The sequence below is a fragment of the Conger conger genome, chromosome 5, assembly GCF_963514075.1.
Source record: "Conger conger chromosome 5, fConCon1.1, whole genome shotgun sequence".
Taxonomy (NCBI): Eukaryota; Metazoa; Chordata; class Actinopteri; order Anguilliformes; family Congridae; genus Conger; species Conger conger.
Genome location: NC_083764.1, coordinates 66,403,844 through 66,413,543, shown reverse-complemented (window position 1 = coordinate 66,413,543; position 9,700 = coordinate 66,403,844). Strand labels below are relative to the sequence as shown.

At 47.3% G+C, this 9,700-nt stretch overlaps 1 pseudogene; it reads right to left on the bottom strand.

Annotated features, from left to right (window-relative positions):
- Nucleotides 1-4,170, bottom strand: part of LOC133128999 (ras-related protein Rab-3A-like) — a 15,957-nt pseudogene extending 11,787 nt beyond the window's left edge.
- Nucleotides 4,171-9,700: the final 5,530 nt, after the last annotated feature.

The window sequence follows — 9,700 nt, the reverse complement described above, 5'->3', positions numbered from 1 at the left end:
AACAGTCACAACGCTCGTTAGGTGGAGTAAACGAACAGTCACAACGCTCGTTAGGTGGAGTAAACGAACAGTCACAGTGCCCGTTAGGTGGAGTAAACGAACAGGCACGACGCCGAACGCGATACGACAGTGTGATGCGGCACTGCACTGCGCTGTCGCCATGGAGATGAACAGAGATGGGTCAGGTGGCACAGGAATGCCCGCCACAGACTGTGAGGTCACTCCCGGAGAGGCTATAAGTGTGTGATGAGTTCCTTTAGCCGGGGGACGCTTGGTCTTCAGTGCAGCAGGGCTGGTGGTAGCTCCCGCCGTATGGAGCGGGGGTCCGGGGGTGTGAGACTCGCTGCTCCAGACGGTGAGCGTGCATCGCAGGGCCCCGACGCCAGAGAGCCACGCGGTCACCCTCTGCTCACGGGAAACCCAGAGAGACAGCCGTGTAGTCGGAACGGAACGGGGATTTAGATGCTGCCACATGATTGGCCGATTAAATACTTGCACTACCAAGCCGGTCTACCGGATACAGTGCTCACTGAGTGCATATTCCCACAATCACAGAGTTTAGTTTACCGTTTCATTTCTCTATTCTTTCATCTACAATGTTTTGTCTTCATCAGTCTTTGGAATTGCTGAATGTAAAGCCCTTTGAGCTAAACGTGCTAAACTGCACCGCTAACAGACAGCGCTAAACTGCACCGCTAACAGACAGCGCTAAACTGCACCGCTAACTGAGCGCACTAAACCGCACCGCTAACTGAGCGCACTAAACCACACCGCTAACTGACAGCGCTAAACCGCACTGCTAACTGAAAGCGCTAAACAACACCGCTAACAGACAGCGCTAAACCACACTGCTAACTGAGCGCACTAAACCGCACTGCTAACTGAGCGCACTAAACTGCACCGCTAACTGACAGCGCTAAACCACACCGCTAACTGACAGTGCTAAACCGTGCTGCTAACTGACAGCGCTAAACCGCGCTGCTAACTGGCAGTGCTAAACAGCACCGCTAACTGAAAGCGCTAAATCACACCGCTAACTGACAGCGCTAAACAACACGCTGACAGCACTAAACCGCACCGCTAACTGACAGCACTAAACCACACCGCTAACTGACAGTGCTAAACCGCGCTGCTAACTGAGCGCACTAAACCACACCGCTAACTGACAGCACTAAATCGCACCGCTAACTGACAGCGCTAAACAACACGCTGACAGCACTAAACCGCACCGCTAACTGACAGCACTAAACCACACCGCTAACTGACAGCACTAAACTGCACCGCTAACTGACAGCACTAAACAACACTGAGGTGACAGAGGGAACAGGGACCCTTTAGGATCTGGTCACCCGAGCCTTAAAGGTGGAGTCAATGACAGTCAGCAGCAATGACTCAGCAGTCCGCCCGTCACAGAGCCTCGGCTGAGTCACAGAGCCCCGCTCCAGTCGCCTCAGAACGAGGAGCCCGGCCCGGAGAGAACAAAGGAGGCCTGTTACCATGGCGCCCGGATCACCTCCCAAAGAAACACGAGCAACTACCTACAGCACTGTGTCCCCATCAGACTCACGCAGTGGCTGAAATGTTGCACTCATTTTCCCTTTCCAGCTTCAACGTTCATTCAACCTTTATTTAAATCTCAGAGAGACACACTGGAACAGAGCCTTAACAGATACCAGACCATGGGGCCCATCCACACACTGGAACAGAGCCTTAACAGGTACCAGACCATGGGGCCCATCCACACACTGGAGCAGAGCCTTAACAGATACCAGACCATGGGACCCATCCACACACTGGAACAGAGCCTTAACAGATACCAGACCATGGGGCCCATCCACACACTGGAACAGAGCCTTAGCAGATACCAGACCATGGGGCCCATCCACACACTGGAACAGAGCCTTAACAGATACCAGACCATGGGGCCCATCCACACACTGGAACAGAGCCTTAACAGATACCAGACCATGGGGCCCATCCACACACTGGAGCAGAGCCTTAGCAGATACCAGACCATGGGGCCCATCCACACACTGGAACAGAGCCTTAACAGATACCAGACCATGGGGCTCATCCACACACTGGAACAGAGCCTTCACAGATACCAGACCATGGGGCCCATCCACACACTGGAACAGAGCCTTAACAGATACCAGACTGTGGGGCCCATCCACACACTGGAACAGAGCCTTAACAGATACCAGACCATGGGGCCCATCCACACACTGGAACAGAGCCTGAACAGATACCAGACCATGGGGCCCATCCACACACTGGAACAGAGCCTTCACAGATACCAGACCATGGGGCCCATCCACACACTGGAACAGAGCCTTCACAGATACCAGACCATGGGGCCCATCCACACACTGGAACAGAGCCTTCACAGATACCAGACCATGGGGCCCATCCACACACTGGAACAGAGCCTTAACAGATACCAGACTGAGGGGGAAGACCAGAGTAAAACAGAAGACGAGACCGTAGGATTTGGGAGGAAGGTAACCAAAACCAGCCCACGTACACTCTCCAACCCTCCCCTCAACGAAGCACAAACAGACCTGGGTTTAATCTCCGTGAACTCCATGAAGTTCAAATTCTCCAATCAGAGAGCTCATGCAGACACAGAGCCGTTCTGAGTACGCTTCTGCTTCAGGTCACTGCGATTAAAGAGACAAAGAGCGGTGTTCTATTTTGCCCTGAAACAGTGGGGCATACGATTGGTCTGAAAACCTTGACCGGAACATAGTTTTTCAACATAAAACATAGTGTCTCCTCTTCTCACCCGCAGTTTTCCCATGACTTGTGGGTACTGAGAACGAGAATCTCCCCAGGTATATTTAGGTTTCAGACATACTCTCTGTCTTTAAAGGTGGGCTCAAAACGTCAGTCCTTTATCAAAACGGTGTGTAGTTGGCAGTCAGCATGCATCAACGGTGCCACCGGAACCAGTGGGGTTAGATAGAACGTTAGCCACACGGGGAAACATTTTACTCTGTCCTGATAAATGTTCGAGTGCCTAATATCCTTCTTTGTTTCTTTTTCCTGGGGCACCTGCAACCGTGACGCCATGACCCCACAATAAAAGATAATGCAGCGTTTAATAACCCGGCTCCACCTCCTCCCTGAGCATTAACCTACGGCTCGTTTTCCACATTAAAGCCGGACGCCACCATTATGCTTCGGCCATCTATTTACGGCGCCGTGAGTCACCCGAGAGGTCTCTATAGTCTCCGCATGCCATCCGTCTGCCACGATTCCCGGTAGGCCTACACGCATTCTTATGTGCAGAATTAGTTCGATTTTTATTTATTTATTTATTTTTATTATAGCGCTGGCTACATAAGTAGCCTGATAAAGAAGGCGGTCAGCAACAATCAACAACCATCCATCATCATGATCTTACCGGTCAAGTTGGTTTCACTGCCTCGCCCAATGTTATCAGGCGTGTAGCATACCATATTTAACGGCAATTAATAACGACAATTATTATTAATTATTATTATTCTAATTATTATTATACTCAGTAATATTTCTAAAAAAAGATTGATGATTCATTAAATGAATTCACTGAATGACATGTGAAACAACTTCTCGTTTCCCGAGAGCATAAGCTTTTTCGTGGTTGCTTGGTTGATTGTGATGCATGTCATTTAGAAACCAAAGCTGGTTTAGCATGTTTATCCGCTCAGGTTACCAAAAAGACAATTAGGCATCGCAAGCATGCCTGCGACTCTAATGTATGCAAAGTGACATCTAGTCTACAAACACCCCAGTTGACTGGTTACACAAGGTATTTTGCAGAAGCGGCCAATGTAGGCTATGTTGTTAGTTATCTAGTTCTAAGCAGGATTGGTAGCCAGCTTGCTAGCCAACTTAGATGGGCAACACCAGCCGTTAGCCTAAACCTGGCTGGTCTAGTCCTGCACTCTACAGACCCCACTTGCCGTCTGGGGGAAAACAAATCTAAACGTTGTATTTGTACTTGTGTGTTTTTTGTTGTTGTTTTTATTTTTATTTTTTCCAGAAAAGTCTCTCAGACCAATAAATACATAAATGCCCAAACACAAAAACCGCCCCGATCAAGCTCATATCAGAAACGTCAACGCTCACGCGCAGCCACTGACAGCGGTGAGCTGGCGTGAGCGAGAGATCAAGAGATGGATCCATGTCGCGTTAGCTATCCGCAGCTGGAAAACCGCACGTAGGTTATGCCGCAAATAACGGACAACTAAACATTTTAAACAAATATATTATTTATCCGCTCATATCTGGCAGTTGACATTCATTGCCCCAACTCTGCACAGAATTGACAATTACCGTGTGTTGCTGACACTGCCCCATAGGCTATAGCTAGCTTGCGTTGCTAGCAAGCTAATTCGGCGTTTGGCATTCTTTCTTCTATTTTCATTTTTTTTTTTAGAAAACGGCTATCACTTTCACTTGACATAATTATAAAATGATACGATATTATTGCACTGAACTAGCAAATCGATACACGGGTGCGCATCCTAATCTCGATGCACATCAGAGCTGTGCTTTCTATAGACGCAAAACACAGGATCCAATAAGACTGCATCCATCCATAGCAAAACACTTGCTTGCTAACGCTTTTCTCCGCTGATATTCAGCCTGCTAGCCATGCATCCCGCTAGCTAAAGCATCCTATGTCAAATGAAGGTTATCCTTCCGTTATTTAATTCATCCATCACGCTAATTATGAAACTGAATTGAAGACGCATACTGTCCATACCGATTGATCAGGATCAATGCTTACTTTGAAATAAAAGTCGTCAAACTTGCCTTTCGCGATATATTTTCTCGGCGGCAGCTCCTTTTGCACCAATGCAGCAGTTCGTCCCGCACCTGCAGAAACACGGACGTCACTTGATTGACTGTGACCACTTCAGAGGCGGGCTCTAGGCGGGACCGCAGTTTGATTGACGCGCCAACGAACCTATCCGATCGACGGCCTCTCTGAAACCTTTCAGCATATTCAGGAAGCGACTTGGCGTAATGCATAATTTATACACATATGAGAGACCTTCTGTATAATTTATGAGAAAATCTTAAAATTCTCAATCGGCTTGACGGTTGTCTTCATCCTTTTACACAGATTAAACCAGCGGAGTTATATCGTTACATCATACCCAAGAGTCTTGAATTTTTTTCAATTTATTTTTTACCATTTCACAAATGTTCAGCAAAATATTTACAAAAAGAGCTATGTAATGAGCTCATGCGTTTATTTATTTATTTCTTATTTTAAAAAGTAGGCGACTGTGTGTCCACATTGTAGCTCTCTGGCTACATATTTTCAGTCAGCTTATGATTACTTTTTTGATATTCCTCCAAAAGACTTATCTGTCAACCATGGTCTGGTATCTGCTAAGGCTCTGTTCCAGTGTGTGGATGGGCCCCATGGTCTGGTATCTGTTCAGGCTCTGTTCCAGTGTGTGGATGGGCCCCATGGTCTGGTATCTGTTAAGGCTCTGCTCCAGTGTGTGGATGGGCCCCATGGTCTGGTATCTGTTAAGGCTCTGCTCCAGTGTGTGGATGGGCCGCATGGTCTGGTATCTGTTAAGGCTCTGTTCCAGTGTGTGGATGGGCCCCATGGTCTGGTATCTGTGAATGCTCTGTTCCAGTGTGTGGATGGGCCCCATGGTCTGGTATCTGTTAAGGCTCTGCTCCAGTGTGTGGATGGGCCCCATGGTCTGGTATCTGTTAAGGCTCTGTTAAGTGACGAACTTCATCATGCAGCAAGACAATGACCCAAATCACACTTCCCACACAACTTCATTAGGGAGAAAAAGTGGAAGGTTTTAGACTGGCCAAGTCAATCACCAGACCTTAACACAACTGAGCATACATTTCACCTCCTGAAGAGGAGATTGAAGGGAAAAACTGAAAGAGGCTGCAGTAAAAGCATCACAAGAGAAGAATGCAACAGTTTGGTGATGTCATTGGGTCGCAGGCTTGATGCAGTTGTTGCAAGCACGGGATATGCTATCATTTACTTTTATTTACTTATATACTAAAATTGGTCCGATACCAAAGGTGGTGTTTAGATGTAAATACCAGGAAATAAAAGCTGAAATTGTGAGACTCTCTTTTAATCTTTTAATCTTTTTAGCTTTTTCATCTCAAATGTATTCAGATGTGCTGCATGGGACTGCAGTCCAGCCCGTAAGTATTTGGACAGCGACACCATTTTCATTTCTTTGGCTCTCTACTCCAGCACATTGGAGTAGAAATGACACCGTAAATATGAGGTTAAATTGAGATTATAGTTCCCTCGTTCTTTGGGAACCAGAAGATGCCTGCAGTACAGCCCTGGCAGGGGATGTCTGTGGGTCTAATGACTTCAGGCACTCATTCACTACAAAGGAATTGCAACCAAATACTAAATATGTACTAAACATAATGTACTAAACATAATCTAAGATTAAGTTCATTTGTCTGATTACTTTCGGTCCTCCTACAAAGGTTGACAATTCCTACATGCTTCACTCTGTAGATGCAAATACACACCCGCAAATTAAAGCTGACGGTCTGCAATTTCACGTCATATTCGTTGTTTACCTTAAATCTAATGTGCTGGAGTACAGACCCAAAGCAACACGGTTCACTGTTCAAACGCTTATGGATTGTCTCTGCAAACCATAAAAGAAGCAGAATCAATAACAAGTCTTAGGCAGTAGTTGTTAAAACAAATCTACAGGAAGAACAACAAGCAAAGCTGGCAAAAATTTAGCAGGTTTTTTTTTACTTTTACTTGGCTGGTTCATTTAGCTGTCATAACTTAAATATTTCCTGGCATTAAAACAGTAACTCATCCACCCAACGTCCAGTCTGGAGGGAATGAAAGAGCTATTCAAACAAAACTGACCCAGATCTTTTCAGAAATATTATTTGGAAAATGAAAGCCAGGGCCCGGGACTGGCCAGGCTCTGCCCTCCAGAGGCCAAATCTGCGGGTCACGGCCCCAACCGAAACCAGGTCATTCCTGAAAGGCATTTCAATTTCAACTTAATGTCTTAAATAGAGCAGGGCCTTCACATTGATCTAACAACAGCCATGTTTGTATGTTCACAGAGTTACTCTCCATAGACGTTACTCGCAATTTGTGTGTGTGTGTGTGTGTGTGTGTGTGTTTGTGTGTGTGTGTGTGTGCGTGTATGCGTGTGTGTGTGTGTGTGTGTGTGTGTGTATGTGTGTGTATGTGTGTGTGTGTGCTAGGCAGGGAGAATATCCCAGAGGAGAACCAGACCACATAAAAAATATTGACTAAGTCTCTCTAGAGGATAGTGCCTCTTACCAGCTGAACACAAAACACAAACAGACACTTTGGATCCCAAACGGCACAAACAGACCTATCAAGTTATGAGTAACAGAAAACAGACCCATCAGCAGGCAGAATGAAGAGACAGAAGTGGGATCAGATGGACCCCACAGGGGGAATCGAGGGTCGCAAGAGCTCCAGAAATCCCCCAGGAACACCATGTGCCACCGACAGAAACCTGGTCCGTTCAGCGAACCCGGGTCAGACAAGGGTGCGAGGAAGAGCAGGAGACCAAGGTCTTCATCACGGCAACAACCTGGGATCATTCCAATCAGGCGAGGAAAAAACGAAAGGAAAGAGGTAAAGACAGAAATCAGAAAAACGTGAACTGGGCAAAAATCAAATGGCTTTCTCCTTCAAACATCAGTTGGAAGCCACGTCAGTTACAGAGAGGTGAGTTACAGAGAGGTGGGGAGAGGTGGATCCACAGGTCAGTTACAGACGTGGCAGGTGGGGAGAGGTGGATCCACAGGTCAGTTACAGACGTGGCAGGTGGGGAGAGGTGGATCCACAGGTCAGTTACAGACGTGGCAGATGGGGAGAGGTGGATCCACAGGTCGATCATGCTTTTGGGAAAAATAGGATGCACTGATGTTTTCTCGCTCAAAGGAAAGATTGCGAGTTCCTAACTTCTACTTCTCGCTGTAGGGCATTTTACACAAGTGTGCCTCTCTGCAGACCCCCAAAAGGAAACAGACTGTGTTTACCATGTTGACACAGGGTCAGCAAGCCTTGATGAAAAGACAGTGCTCGTCAATACAGGACTATTGCTCCCATAATTGTGCTGCCTCTGCGCAACTCTGCCACCTCAGTGGAATGCTCCCAGAACTGATGAGTTGAAATAGCACTGTATAAACCATGGGTTTTCCACATACAGTGTTTGGTGTCTTTAGATAGCTAATGATGTGGGAAATAGTTTGGTGTCATTGGTGGTGTAGTAGATTGGTTGCTGAATAGGAATAAACCACAACTAATACAAGTTGCCTGTGAGTCCAAATACAAAGGTTAACCAGGTTTGTTGGACATACAGAGATAACATCAGCAGGGCCATTGTTACCACCATCTTGTGACTCTTTATTTATTTGATTTGTTGTTTTCCTGTAAACCCTGGGTATATAGAGGGGAACGTGGAATGGTTCGGGGAGACTCTGTAATACGACCTCCTGCGTCTATACAAACAGATAGCGATCTTATAGAGCCACACTATTGGCGGACATTTGCAGTTCCTTTTGTTGAACTGTTAGAGCAGAGGAGCAGTTGAACTTATCTTTTGGAGTCAGATAAACGAGAACAAAATGAAATGAACCCTGTTCCAGTAGCATTGGTCAGACTACACGCGTTTCCTTCACCTCTCGGATACTTCCGCCTCTTGGTGTATTTGGGGGGGTTCTAACATCGCTCCTAGAAGGAACATTTAACGGGACCGGGGTCGGTTTCCGGGTCAGGAGCGAGGAACAGACAAAAGAGGAGAGACATGAGCGACTGGAATGAGCCCCGTGAGACTGCAGGAGGGAGGAAATGGCCTCCCGCCTTGCATCCTGGGACAGTGGCCTCCCGCCTTGCATCCTGGGACAGTGGCCTGGTATGGCTGGAGGACCCAGACCCTTCAACTGGTTGAGCCGTTATCATACGGGCCGATGGCCGAGAGGAAGGGAAGAGCGCACATTTCTGTGCTGAAAAGTCGGTAAAAGTTGAAGTTTTCTCGCCATCTTGGACGTAGCCAGGCTAAATCTGGGTAAAACCAGAGCTATATTGGGGTTAACCCAGTCTGTTAATGTCCCAACGACTCTCAACCCATAGATTTCTACCTTTTTAACCCCACCCTCACCCCCCCCCATCACCATGCCAACTCAAGAGCTGTTTTGACTCTGTCACGGCATCCGATCTTAACGGACCTGTCTGCTAACATAACGGCTAAATAAACACTAACGTCCACACATCTGGACATCGAGACTCTGGCCTTTGCTCACGACAATGCCTGACTTACACTACTGGCCCAGACACATAGAAAGCAGAGAGGGTAACAGATCGAGGTTGCCATGTTGGGGATGAACCTCCCTGGCAGGGGGAATGGCATGCAGCTGGCTGCCGTGCATACTGTGGCGATTACTTGAAGGATCACGGGATCCTGAATGAACACACAGCGCCTCTCAGGAGCCGTAAAGCATGCCACATCTTTGGGCCAGTGTTCATTATATCACACGTATAATATTAATCACAGGTATGGGATGAAATGTGGCAAAATATTCCTGGAACACGCGATGGCCGATGTTTCTCACCCGAGAGGGTGGCACCAGCTCGGGTCCAACGGCAGCCAAGAACCCAAAATGTGACTTTCTCTCTGCGCAGCTTTGGACC